The sequence below is a fragment of the Felis catus genome, chromosome B1 (genome assembly GCF_018350175.1).
Source record: "Felis catus isolate Fca126 chromosome B1, F.catus_Fca126_mat1.0, whole genome shotgun sequence".
NCBI lineage: Eukaryota > Metazoa > Chordata > Mammalia > Carnivora > Felidae > Felis > Felis catus.
Genome location: NC_058371.1, coordinates 29,200,574 through 29,215,530, shown reverse-complemented (window position 1 = coordinate 29,215,530; position 14,957 = coordinate 29,200,574). Strand labels below are relative to the sequence as shown.

Sequence of the window (14,957 nt, the reverse complement as noted above, 5' to 3'; positions counted from 1 at the left end):
ACAGGAGGATTCTTAAACAGTACAAATAATGCTGCAGTTGTAACCATCAATCAATATAGAATCAAGGAGGAGACCCCCCACCTCCGCCTTCAGGAGTGGGGCACCCATCTCACCCACTGCCAAGAACATGAATGCATATGGAGGCCATGTCCAGGAGCTGGATTTGTGCAAGGCCCAAAGGAGCCCCCTCACCCAAAGTCACACTTCCCTTCCTGGGGGCAGCACATGCATGTGATGACTGGTCAAGTGGGGAAACTCTGAAGAGCCATCCCAGCCCTAGAGCACCCTAGAGCATCAGCTGAAGCCTCTGTTGCCACTATATCACAGTTCATTCCTCCTTCTGCCCAGTTGCTGGCACCCACATTCACAGTGTACTCCACACACAAATGTCAAAGGTTCCTCTGAGTCCATGTCCCAAGGAACCAGAACTGCAATGAGAACTCTTTATGTCCAGTTCACCTCTGTCTTCCTTTGTTCTTCCTACTGTTCTGACCACAAATAGTGTCTGGTACAAAACAGGTAATCAATATTGCTGAAAGCACCAATAAATAAAGTGGAGCAGGGGGCTGGTGGTGGGGGAGGAAAATATAATTAATAAAACCAACTCCAAAAGATATTGAAGCCTGAAAATATTATTTGCAGAAGAAACTGGAAGGTGTGGAAAAGGTATAAAATTGTCCCCTGATCCATCCCTCCAAGGATACCTGACCTAATTGTTTCATCAATCAAAAATTTTAAGGAGAAAATAATTATAGACCATAGAAAAATGTGGCTGTCTTCTCAAATCACTTTATGGAACAAACATATTCCTTATCCAGATATTAAAATCTGACAAAGCAACTACAGATCAATTTCCTTGTGGATATCTAGGAAAATCTTAGATTAAAATACTGGCAAATCAAATACAAACAATATTAAAAGAATAAAGAATCGTGATTAAGCAAAGGTATACTCTAAGAATGCCGAGATGTTTCAACATAGAGAAATCTATTACCTTGAATCACCACATCATTAAGTCAAAAAAGAAAAACTATATAAGCATCTCCAAATATGCTAGAAAGGCATGGGGCCAAATAATCTCTTTTCCTAATAAAATTCTTGAAAACCAACTACAGAATAATACTTTAGTAATATAAAGAAGAATATCCATCTAAGACATCAAGCCATAACATTCTTCTCGAAAGTCAATACTCTTAGGGGTGCCTGGGTGGCTCAGTCTGTTAAGCATCTAGCTCTTGATTTTGGCTCAGGTCATGATCTCACAATTCGGGAGACTGAGCCCTGTATGGGGTTTCGCACTGAGAGTGCTGAGCCTGCTTGGGATTCCCTCTCTCCCTCCGTGTATCTCTCCCTCTCTCTCTGTGTCCCTCCCCTGCTCGCATGCACTCACACTCATGCACATGTGATCTCTTACTCTCTCAAAATAAACATTTTATTTTTAAGTCAATAGTTTTAGATTAATGATTGCCAAACACCGGGCTGGAGGAGGGCTTTGTAAGGACAACTACATACATATGTAAATTTTTATTTGTCTATAGGCAACCACAAAAACTATTTTAAAAATCCAAAACAATCAAAGTTACAACAAACTGAGGCAATACGTATTTGAGACAAATATGTATTTAACAAGTATATTATCTCTGATAAATAAATGACTTACAAAATTAATAGAACAAGTTGAACACCCAAAGGAAAATTGGGTCAGGAATACAAATAGGCAATTCACAAAAGAAGAAATGAAAAGATCCAATAAATATAAGAAAACAAAAAAACATACATTCAACTTTAGAAATAATAAAATTGTAAATTAATACACCAGTGAAAAACCATGGTGTTAATACATCTCAAATAGATGTTTCTACCTTTCTTAAGAGCAGTTTGATAACATGTATCAAAAGTCTTAATATTTATAAATTTTGATTCAAGTAAGTCTGCATTTACAGATAGGAGTCTCAGTAATGTCACAAGATATACGCATAAAAATGGTTAGTTTTTTATAATATAAAAATAAAAACAATCTAAATATTCAGAATTAGAAAATGGATAAGTAAATTATGAACCATCTACATGGTGGAATTATTTACTATCTCTAAAAATAAAATTTACTAAAAATTTTTTTTTTAATTTTTTTTTTCAACGTTTATTTATTTTTGGGACAGAGAGAGACAGAGCATGAACAGGGGAGGGGCAGAGAGAGAGGGAGACACAGAATCGGAAACAGGCTCCAGGCTCTGAGCCATCAGCCCGGAGGCCAACGCGGGGCTCAAACTCACGGACCGCGAGATCGTGACCTGGCTGAAGTCGGACGCTTAACCGACTGCGCCACCCAGGCGCCCCTAAAAATTTTTAGTAACAGGAAAAATGTTTGATATATAATATAAAGTGACAAAAGCAAGATACCAGTGTGTAGTGTATGATTCTATCCAAAAAACGAAAATGATCTTATTTATTTATTTTGAGAGGGGTGGGGGGGAAGACAAAGGGAATCCCAAGCAGGCTTCTCACTGTCAGTGCAGAGCCCAACACGGGGCTTGAACCCATGAACAGTGAGATCATGACCTGAGCCTAAATCAAGAGTCAGACACGTAACCGACTGAGACAGCCAGGTGCCCCCAAAAGATGAAAATTATTTTAAAAACTGGAAGGAAACATGACATAAGATCAAGAAGGGTTTTCCCTCAGTTGTGAGATTATAATGGTCTTTTCTGCCTTTTTGTACTATTTTGCATTGTACACATTTCATTAAATGAATATATATTGCTTTTACAGTTGGCGCAAAAAGCACATTAAAAAATGTATTTCCAGGGCTCCTGGGTAATTCAGTCAGTTAAGCATCTGACTTCAGCTCAGGTTATGATCTCACAGTTTGTGAGTTCTAGCCCTGTGTCGGGGTTTTGTGGGCTCAGTGCTGACAGCTGGAGCCTGGAGCCTGCTTCAGATTCAGTGTCTCCCTCTCTCTCCACCCCTTCCTCCCTCCCCCCCCCCTCAAAAATAAATAAACGTTAAAAGTTTTCTTTTTTAAAGTTGCCATTTCCTCCACTCTGATGACAGAAATCTAAGAAAATCCTTTGCCTTTTAAATTTTCTGTTAAGAGAAGTACTATGTAAGACTCATTGGCCTAGTAGCCAGATACTCTCCTGGGCGCTTGACTGATGCTTCACAAGTGATACAAGGCTCTTTTCTGAATGCTGTGGAATAATATGTGGGACAGGGAAAAAAAAAAAACAAATGGAAAAACCTTGAGGGTACAGACTGTTAATAACCTCCAGGGCTCCCGGAAATCCATGCATGTAAGTATTTAATTTGAACAAATTAATGCTTTAAGGCATGAGCCTTCCATAGCCTATGATGCCATTTCCCACTTAGAATATTGGGGCCAGATGGAATTAGGTTAAACTGCATTTTGTAGATAATTTTGAAAGGTAAAAATGGGAGGAGGAGGAGGAGGAGGATTAGGAATATTGGGTGGGGATGGAGGAAGAAAGGAAGGGTGGGAGGGAGGGAAGAGGGAAAGTTGAATAAGGGCCTAAGAGGAAGTCAGATCTGCATTGCTTTCATTCCTGCTGCTTACACAAAAAGACTTCACTCTGAAGAGACAATAACCAGCTCTGTGGCCCCTGGAGACCCAAATGTGCCCATTGTTAACCTCATTCTACAGAAGAAGAATCTTTCAAATAAATCAACACAATAGCTCATCTAACCTTATACTTGGTCGATAATCAAGGTGGGAGAAAAGCCAAGATCCTGATCTCCTGTCTTGTATCAATTTTAAAGCAGTGTCCCATTGTATATTAAAGACTTCTATCATGCTAAAGTGCAGGAAACTAATTGGAATCATTCTGGCTTTCGTGACTCATAAACTTAATGCTCTTTTAGCATCATTTTGGCTGAGCAGATTTCCTAACCACAGTTTAATAGCAAAAGACATTTAAAATAACAAGCTCAAGTCTTTCCAACCTCTCCAATTAGAGTAAAATAAATTGGCTCTTAGAATTAGAGGCTGTGCCTTCTCTGGCTATGGAATATCTCACTGGTTTCTCGTATCTTAACTATGAAGGAAAATGACAATTGCTAATACTCCATTTTCATCTTGCTCCTAGCTACCAAATATTCCTACTCAAACTGAAACCACCTGCTTGGTCATGTACTTTGGGATCATTTTTTCATTGTTTGGCTTGACTTTTCTTCATTAGTTATTGTAGCTTTCATTTTGTCTCTAAGAAAGGCTATGAGGTTTGGTTTGTTATGTCTGGAACAATCAAAAAGATTTTCAGGTCATCATTGTCAGCTAATATTTACTGAGTTCTAGGCTTCGTTTAAACCAAACTAGAGATGAGTCTTCCCTATATCTTTGTATTTTAAGGAAAAATAGGTAATCATATTGCTCTAGAGTGTCTTTGGTGATCTTTTTGTCCTTATCATTTATTTGGTGGAAATAGTCTCTGATCATAAACCAATTCTTAGCAAAGATATCAGACTGTTGAGCCACCAGGTTTGAGATTTGATCCTGGGGACCTTATCTTATTATGCCTCTATTGTTTATTCCTAGTTTACCTACCTTTATTTCTGGTTTGAAAGTACATGAGTGGAGTTCTTTTCTAAGACTTTAAATACAAAATAACTACTTAAAAGAAACCAAAACAAACCAAAGTGATCCAACCTTTTACTTGGATATAATGATTTTATACACACACACACACACACACACACACACACACACACACACACTCCTACAATATAATGTACACATATTTATCAGCAATCTTACCTCAGTAGAACAGCTAATATCTTACCTGCAACATTCCTTTGGAGCCATTGGTTGCTTTAGGCTCTCCAGGAGTGGAACCTTTGTGCATGAAGGGGCTAGGAATTAAAAGTCACTTGGGTCACTTGGAAATACAAGAAACTATGAAGTTAAATGCTGCCTCACCCCAGTGTGTGCACTTTTTCCTCCCACTGTGACTTCAAGTCTTCTTTGGGATTTGAACCAGATTGATTTCTCTGCTGTTCCACTGGCTTCTTCCCCATATGACAAGTACATTGGCTTTCTGACTTCCACTTCGGTTTTTCCTAGTGTTTACTTAGCTCCTACTCTACCTCAGTTTGTGTAGTTGGCCACAACCTGCTTTTTATTCTTGGCTTGGCTCAAGCTTTCAAGCTTCCACTATTTGGACACAGACTTTCATTCATGGCCAGCCACATCCATGCACTCGCTCTAATGCACTTGTAACTGACTGCATGGATGCTCTAACAAAAGGCTAGAGACAACCTCAACCCCACTCCTCATCCCCAATATTTTTCTTTGTGTCAGCATTTCCTAATTCTTTCCATCTTTTAAGTTCCTCACAGGTAGATTGCCTACATGGTACAATTTATATATATATATATATATATATATATATATATATATATATATATATATATATAATATTATATATTATATATTTATATATATATATTTATATATATTTATATATTTATATAAGTTTACATTTACATTTTACATTTACATTACATGTAAATTTACATTTACATTTTTATATAGACACAAATAGTTATAAATATGTGTGTGTTCACGTGCATGTATAAAGCTATACAATAGTTTTTTCTTTCTGCTTCTTTTTTTCTCAGTCTCTCCCTTTTCTTTCACTTTATAGGTGTAATTCTCAGAATATCAAAATCTGTCTGACAATTAAGCAGGATAATTCTCACTGAGAAAGGACTAATAACCTTTTTTTTGGTTTCTTTTCTTTGTGATTCTGGAGACTACAGTTTTAGCCTCTTCACTTCCCTCCTGCCAAGTCATAGATAAAAAATTAGAATCCACTCTGAGGGCACACAAGAAATGTCCCTTCACAAGCTTAAATATATTAATAGAGCCTAACATTCTGTATAACTCTGTGTTTTAGAAGTAAGCAACTCATAGACACCTCAGTTTGCACACATGTGCCCTCTTCAATTTTGGAGTAGACATTTTATTAATATACACATGGGATCACAAAGACAAGAGTCATGAAACAAGACCACCATGTTCTAAGGCAGCACCTTGGTGCCTGGATATATTACCAGCATTGTAGCAAATAGCGAGGGACAGACAGAGTAATCTGGCACCCAGCATCTGTGTTACACCTGGATTCATTCACACAAGCTTTATTTTGGTTGTATCTTGCTGCTAATCCAAGACCAACCAGGAGAAGGCAGTACAGGCTAAACAAAAGAAGCTATAAATTTTCTTTAAAGCAGAAAAAGAAATAATGGCATGGGGATTCTTTACAGCATAAACCTCTACCCATGTCAGGGAACGATGGAGCCTTTTCCAACACTATCATTGTTTGCACAGCTTCACTCCCCCTCAACTCTGTAGCTCTCTTCATGTTCTCCTAATTCTTCCATTCCTCCTTAAACATTAACATACATACAATATACAAACTGGAAAAACATCTAAACTCTAAAGCTTCCCAATCCTGCTTTAAATTCCCAAGCTTCTTTCTCTAGCATTACCACTTAAGGCGAAGTTTAATTCTAATTTTTATTTTTTTTTAACGTTTATTTATTTTTGAGAGACAGAGACAGAGAGAGAGTGAGACAGAGAACCCCAAGCAGGGGCTCCGCACCAACGTGGGGCTCAAACTCGAAAGTTGTAGGATCATCACCTGAGCTAAAACCAAGAGTCAGATGCTTAACCAACTAAGCCACCCAGGCACTCCAAGGAAAAGTTTAATTTTTAGATAGCATTTTTTAAGAACTCATGATGCTTTTATATGACAAGATCTACTGACCGTGAGCCCTCAAGACCACTCGGCTTCAGACACACACAAACATACAAGACCGATTGTTTCAAATACAAAAACCTTTCATACATGTAAAAGAGGGCAATTTCTTCCTCAATACGGAACATTGTTCCCCCAGGACACTAGACAGTGAATGAAGGTCACTCACTAAAAGCCAGAAGAAGGATTCTAATTAAACTGCAGCCCCTGACTTCAGGAATGCATTCACTCCACTAGCTGCCTGAGAGCACAGAATAGGATCCCCTCTCTGCTCAGTAGGACCCTGGGGAGAAAAGACCAAGTTGCTATCTGGACATCTGGGCAAGCCCAATTCTACTGATCAAAGTAGTATGGGCTTTGTTAATCATTAAGCCACACTCCCAAGTGTTTGTGTTTGGATAGTTGGATTTTCTAGAGTAGTTTTTATCACATTACTCCAAGGAAAAGTGTGAAGTTGCCAAATTGGGCCTTCCTGCCTTTCTTATCTGCAATTCCTTCTTTAATACCACCTTTATTCACCTCCCCAAGTGCACAGTGTTTGTACCCTGACCCCCGCTTGCCACGGCCCTCCTCAGAAGCTCCCCCCACTGAGACATTCCTTGTGCCTTTGTCTGTAGGTATCATTCATGCCCCTCCCCAACAGAAACTTATTCTTAATTAAACCTCTCCCTGTGAACAGCATCAGGCTTTCTGAATCTTTTAAAATTTTTTAAAAAATGTTTACTTATTTTTGAGAGAGAGAGACAGACAGACAGAGACAGAGTGTGAGAGGGAAAGGGGCAGAGAGAGGGAGACATAGAATCCGAAGCAGGCTCCAGGCTCTGAGCTATCAGCACAGAGCCCCCAAGCAGGGCTCAAACTCTGAATATTGAGATCATGATCTGAGCTGAAGTAGGACACTCAACTGGCTGAGCCACCCAGGCACCCCAGGCTTTCTGAATCTTAACACATGATGCGATTGTATTACTTAAAACCACACTAGATATGTAAGTGACCTTTGAGTACTTATAACTGCTAGATAGCACTTTGACCTCGATTTTCCTTTCTTTCTTTTTCTTGGCCCACCCAATGGGCCCCTAGGACTTCTCATAGCCATTTTAAGAAAAATGAGCAAGGGCATGGAAAAGAGAGCTTTTTTTCTCTTAAAAAAAAAAGTTTTCTGACATATATTAAACATACAGATAAGAAAAGAACAATATAATGAACTCCTATGTACTTAAAACCCTGCTTTATCAAATATTAACTTTATTCCACATTTGCTTTAGAATTACCTTTTAGAAAATACTACAAAAAGAATTAAGCCCCCCCTTTTATCCCTCCCCCTTCTTCTACTTACTTTCCTCCAAAACAAACATCATGAATGGCTGTATATATTGGTTCCATATTTATAACGATACACGTTATTTAATAATGCTTTATGGTTAAATCTCTGTATAAGTGGAATCATATTGTACACATCATTCCACAAAGGGTATTTTCACTCAATGTTTTTTTTTTTAATTTATCCATGTTTACAAATGTATTTCCAGTTTACTCATCTTATTGTGGTATAGTCTTCATTCAGATGACTAAATCATAACTTATTTATTCTATCTCCATTTGGTGAACATTTAGATCAAATGTTATAAGGGACATTCTATCAGTTTCTTTTTCTGCACACACACTTTGCTGAGTCAGAGAGTGTGTTCCTCTTCAATTTTAATAGATATTACAAAATGAATGTCCACAGTGGTTATATCAATATCAGTTGACACTCCCACCAGAATTTCAACTTACCACTGCTTTGTATCCTTTTCAGAGGATATAAGATCATATTAATCTTTGCTGACAAGTGTAAAATGGTACCTCACAGTACTTTTGAGCCATGCTTCTTACAAAAAGTGATTGTGACTGTCTAAGCAAGACTGTGCAACATAAACTCTGCTTGTAGTTTCCAACCACATCTTATATGTTATATGTGTGTGTGTCATGATATACTTTGAGGAAAAAAAGTGGTAAGTTATTTTAAATGGGGTATATACTAAAATGCAGGATGCAAATTTGCATACATGCGTGCCATTCTGTAAACACTGATCACAAGAAGGAACGTTTCATGGACTCACTGTATGAGTTTATCCAAGCACAAGACCTATGTAAAAATAACACCTGAGGAGTTTTCTAGAATTAGCTTTCATGGTCTGTAGACTTACAGGTAACATCAGATAAAGTCTGTTTCCCTGGTACCTACATTTCAGGCAGTAAGTCTAATTTCTGAGTTGGAACTTGGTTTCCAACTTCCTGAAGTCAAACCATGACCAATATAAGAGGTGGTGTTTGTTTTCTTCTTTTTCTTACCACATCTCAGTACTTTAGTACGCTGCACGTATATTGGGCATGTAAAATGTGCCATACACCATGGCAAGCACTTCATCTGAGTTATTTCCTGTAATCTTCTAATAGCTATAAACATGGTACTATTATTATTATTATTGTTCCCATTCTAGAATTAAAGAAACTGAGAGTCTGAAAGATGAGGTAAAATCACAGAGCTTATTAAAAAAAAAAAATCACAGAGCTTTTAAAGGACAAAGTGTCTGATTTTTCCTGATTCAGAAGTCTTTGATATTCACGACTACGCTAAGCAGCCTGATTCAAAATTCAGACACCTGTAAAACTATTTTGAAAAAGTGCTTCATGTTAGAAATACAACCTTTTTCTGTTTCTGTTCTACTTCTAACCTCAAAGACAAAACAATCAAATGCATTTGAAGACAACTCTCCTATCTCCCCAAACCTTTTCTTCCCAAAGTAAGACACTCTTGTATCTTTCAACTGTTTTTGTCTTTATGTTCCCCACCTTTATATCCTGACTACTCTCCTCTGGGTGAGTTTCAGATATGCTCCCCTCTGAAACTATGATGCTCAGAACATATGACAACAGCATATGTCCAAGGAATAGTCAGTACAGCGGATTCATCAGCTGCCTCACTCTGCACCTTATATTCTACTAAATGCTGCCCTAAATCACACTGGCCTTTTTGGCAGCATATCACACCATTGACTCATTCTGAGTTCACGCCAACAACAATTCCCAAGTTATTTTTTTTTATTTTTTTTTAATGTTTATTTATTTTTGGGACAGAGAGAGACAGAGCATGAACGGGGGAGGGTCAGAGAGAGGGAGACACAGAATCAGAAACAGGCTCCAGGCTCTGAGCCATCAGCCCAGAGCCTGACGCGGGGCTCGAACTCACGGGCCGCGAGATCATGACCCGAGCCGAAGTCGGACGCTTAACCGACTGAGCCACCCAAGCGCCCCACGTGATTTTTAAACATGTATTTCTGTTAAACCATGTCTCTCTTAGCCTGAATTTTAACAGTTTTTATTTTACTCAAATGTAGGATATTACATTTGTACCCATTAGGCTTTATTTGTTGAAGCCTGCTGGAATTATTTTGGTTCTTCCAGTTTACTGGAATTCACTCTGATTTTACAGAATCTGTGTGCTATCTTTGTCTTCATCAAATTCATTGATTAAAATCTACCAGGTGATCTTGGGGGAGCCTGGGTGGCTCAGTCAGTTAAGCATCTGACTTTGCCTCAGGTCATGATCTTGCCATTTGTGAGTTTGAGCCCCATATCTGACTCTGTGCTGACAGCTCAGAGCCTGGAGCCTGCTTCAGATTCTGTGTCTCCCCCATCTCTCTGACCCTCCCCCACTCACGCTCTCTCTCTCAAAAATAAATAAACATTAAAAATTTTTTTTTGTTAAACCTATAGAGGGGCACCTGAATGGCTCAGTTGGTTAAGTGTTGAACTTTGGCTCAGGTTGTGATCTCATGGTTCATGGGTTTGAGCCCTACATCAGGCTCTGTGCTGACAGCTAAGAGCCTGGAGCCAGCTTCAGATTCTGTGTCTCCCTCTCTCTCTGCCCCTCTCCTGCTCACACTTGGTCTGTCTGTCTCTCAAAAATAAACGTTGAAAAAAAAGAATTTTTTTAAAACCACTGAGTGCTCTTGATAACAAGCTTTGTGCTGTATTCACAGAAACATTTCTTCAAACTCACACCGATCTCTTCAGAAAGTCATCCAGAGTCACAGGGTATGATCCTTTAACTGTGCAAATCCATCTAAATGTATTAGCATCAACCTCACATTTCTTCATCTTGACAACAAGGATATCATAAAAAAACTCTGTCAAATGTCTTCCTAAATTTCAGATAGCCTATAACTATTTTTCCTATAACCTTGACAAAAAAAAAGAAATGGACCTACTTAGTGATAATATATTCTCAATGACCCTGTATTAGATATATTTTATGATGCCCCCTTTATAATAACTTCTCCATCTGCCTTATAAATACTATGATCTAGATTTTGCTTGGTATCCAAAATAAACTTACTGGATTTATAGATTGTGGAATTTACTTGCCTTTTTCTCTTTGACAGAAAATGAACTTCACCTCCAGGAAAGATGCAGTAGGTTATGGCAGGTCAGTGTTCCTCTTTGCAACTAGGGAAGAAAAAACAAATAAATTACAAAAAATGACATGTTTAAAACATCATAGGGAGGTCTAGGTGGTACAAGTGGTTAAGTGTCCCACTCTTGAGCTCAGCTTGGGTAATGGTCTCGCAGTTCCTGAGTTTGAGCCCCATATCGGGCTCTGCACTGACAGTGTGGAGCCTGCTTAGGATTCTGTCTCTCCTTTTCTCTGCCCCTCCCCCACTTGTGCATATTCTCTCTCTCTCTCTCTCTCTCTCTCTCTCTCTCTCTCTCTCTCAAAATAAATAAATAACTAAACTAAATTTTTTTTTAAATAAGAATATTGTAACAGTGTGGAATCAATAAGGACTGGAACTAAAATTTCAGAATCCAAAGAGCCTTTCCTTGGAGAGATGGCAACCACCAGCCATTTTCTTTCCTGAGGTACTTAATAGTTCCAAAACAGGCATGAGGATCAAGGCTGGCCTCTGGAGACGAATTCTATCAAGGAAAAAAAAAAGTTGTAAATTTTGAAGCTTCACTTGTATTAGAAACTAGAGAAGCCCTAGATAGAAGATCGGTTTTTAGGAAGCATCAGTTCTGGAGTTCTGAGGCAGCATGCAAGACTGGAGGGGCTAAGCTGGAAAGGCAGAGGAAAACCTTTCACAATCTCTTGGTTCTTTGGATTAAAAGTATGGTAAGAGTATATTCTACGACTTATCTTGTTGCCCTTAAGACATTTACAAGATTTTGAAGCTGTATAGGGCAAGAACCTTTTAAAGAGCTATGCTCAAAACACCCATGGTCAGAACTGAATCCTCCTAATACGTTAACACCAAGGAGACAGAGGCACACAAACGATTTAACCCAGGGATAAACCACAGGTAAACTAGATCTTAGAAAAACTCTAACCCAATCCCAACATAGATCATCCATGACTAGACTGAAGTGATGTGCCCTTCAAGCTATTTACCTAACAGAATAAAGTGAGCACTTTCTTTAATGGAAAATAGCATCATCTACAGCCTCTGTGGTTCTTTAACTCATATTGTCATACTACAAAACTTTGCTACATATGGGAAGAGTTAGAGAAATGTAACTTCAAGTAAACAGAAAAAAAAGAGAAGACAATTCAGATATTAATCACAATAAACAAAAACTTAAAATATACTTTTATGAGGCAATCAACAACCTGTAAAGGCAACCTACAGAATGGGAGAAAATATTTGCAAGCCACATTTCTGATAAGAGATTAATATGCAAAACACTTAAAGAATTCACACAAATTAGTAACAAAAAATCAATCCAATTAAAAAATGGGCTTAGGACTAAATAGATATTTTTCCCAAAGAAAACATATAAATGGCCAACAGGTACATGAGATGTTCATCATCACCTATCATCAGAGAAATGAAAATCAAAACCACAATGAGACGTCACCTCACAGCTGTTAAAATTGTTGTCATCAAGAATACAGGAGGTAACAAGTATTGATGAGGATGAGGAGAAAAAAGGATCCTAGCGCACTGCTGAAGGAAATGTAAATTGATGGGAATGTAAACCAGTTTGGAAGTTACTCAAAAACTTTAAAATAGAACTACCTTATGATTCAGCAAGCCCACCTTTGGGTATATATCCATGGAAATGAAAGTGGAACCTCAAAGAGGTATTTGCACTCCATGTTTTTGCAGCATTATTCACAGTAGTTAAGATATGGAAACAAGGTGTCTATCAGTGGATGAATGAATAAAGAAAATGTGAGACAAAAAGACAGACAGACACACACACACACACACACACATACACATACTGGAATATTATTCAGCAATGAGAAAAAAGATATCCTGCTATTTGTGACAATATGCATAAACAGTGAGGGTATTATGATAAGTGAAATAAGTCATACAAAGAAAGACAAATACTGTATTATCTCACTTATATGTGGAATCTAAAAATAATGAACTTGTAGAAATAATAGAATGGTAGTTACCAGCAGCTGGGGGGAAAGGAAAGGGATAGAGAGATGTTTGTCAAAGGGTATAAACTTCAGATTAGAAGATAAATGAGTTCTGAGAATCTAATGCACAGCATTGTGATTATAATTAACAATAATGTATTATATACTCTAAAGTTGTTAAGAGAATAAACCTTAAATGTTCTTACGACAAAAAAATAATGATAATTATATGATGTGATAGAGGTATATAGCTAATGTTATAGTGCTAATCATTTTGCAACATATAAATGTATCAAATCACCATGTTGTACATCTTAAACTTAGAAAATGTTATGTGTCAATTACATCCCAATAAAGCTGGGAAATAAATATTTAATCTTTTATGGGAATGTGAAAGAATATAAAGAAGAGATAGATAAAAATATGACAAAAGTATGAAGAATTTGAATCTGTAAAAAAGAAACAAGTAGACACATTTTTCTAGAACTAAAAAATACAATATCTGGTATTTAAATTTCATTGTTTGCGCTAAATGGCATATGAGGAAGATACAAACGAATTACAAGACAAATCAATAGAAAAAATCCAAACTGAAAAAGAGAGAAAGAAAATAGTAGAAAGAAAAGGGGGGAGGGCAAACTTAAGAATAAAGTGTGGGAATCAGGTAAAATAAGAGAGAGAGAGAAAGCCCCAAAAAGAGAGAAGAGCAAGAATGAAGCAGAAAAAAAAAAGCTGTAAATACTGAAAACTGATGAAAAATATCACAACAGATTTAAAAAACACACACACAGTAAATCCAAACCAAGGTAAATGCTTCAAAAAATCCATAACCGTGGGGCACCTGGGTGGCTTAGTTGGTTAAGCAGCCAACTTCAACTCAGGTCATGGTCTCACAGTTCATCAGTTTGAGCTCTGCATCAGCCTCTGTGCTGACAATGCAGAGTCCGCTTGGGATTCTCTTTCTGCCTCTCTCTCTGCCCCTCCCTCTCTTGCATTCTGTGTCTCTCTCAAAATAAATAATTAATAAATAAATAAATAAATAAGCTTAAATTAAAAAAAAAAATTCTAATAAGCTTGTTCTTTGTATATTGCAGTGGTCTATGGACTTTTTGAATTGGGGTCAGGTGATCAATGTTTTTGGCTTTGTGAGCCATATAGACTCAGTTGCAAGTACTCAACTGTACTATAAACCAGCCACAAAGACCATAAATAAACCAATGGGTGTAACTATGTTCCAATAAAACTGTATTGGCAAAAATTAGCTAGATTTGGCCAGTCCATGGGCTATATCATTTGTTAATCCTGGTATGTAAGACGTCTTTGAGTTTTGGTTCATTAAAGTTATATTATTTGTCAGTCAAAATAGAAAGAAAGAAGTAATGCTAGAGAAAACGCAATACTTTTGTGACACAACAGAAATTAAAAAGGAAAGCACAATCTGAATTTGTATACAGTTAATAACACAGTTTAAATATACATGAATTTAGGGGTGCCTGGGTGGCTCAGTCAGTTAAGTGGCTGACTCAGGTCACGGCCTCACAGTCGGGTGAGTTTGAGCCCCACATGGCCTTTGCTGACAGCTCAAAAGCTTGGAGCCTGCTTCCAATTCTCTCTGCCCCTCCCCTGCTTATGCTGTCTCTCAAAAATAAATAAACATTAAAAAAAGAAACAATATATACATGAATTTAGCTCCAAAATACATAAATACAAAAATTCAGCAAGAACATAAAAGATTTCAACAATATAATTAGCCAATTTGACCTAAGATA

At 37.5% G+C, this 14,957-nt stretch overlaps 1 long non-coding RNA gene across 1 annotated transcript in view; it reads right to left on the bottom strand.

Moving 5' to 3' along the window:
- Positions 1 to 10,685: 10,685 nt before the first annotated feature.
- LOC101095820 overlaps positions 10,686 to 14,957 on the bottom strand; it is a 199,611-nt gene continuing 195,339 nt past the window's right edge. Inside the window, exon 5 of the long non-coding RNA XR_006596421.1 lies at positions 10,686 to 11,261. This is a non-coding gene — a long non-coding RNA (uncharacterized LOC101095820). The remainder of the gene's footprint in view (positions 11,262 to 14,957) is intronic.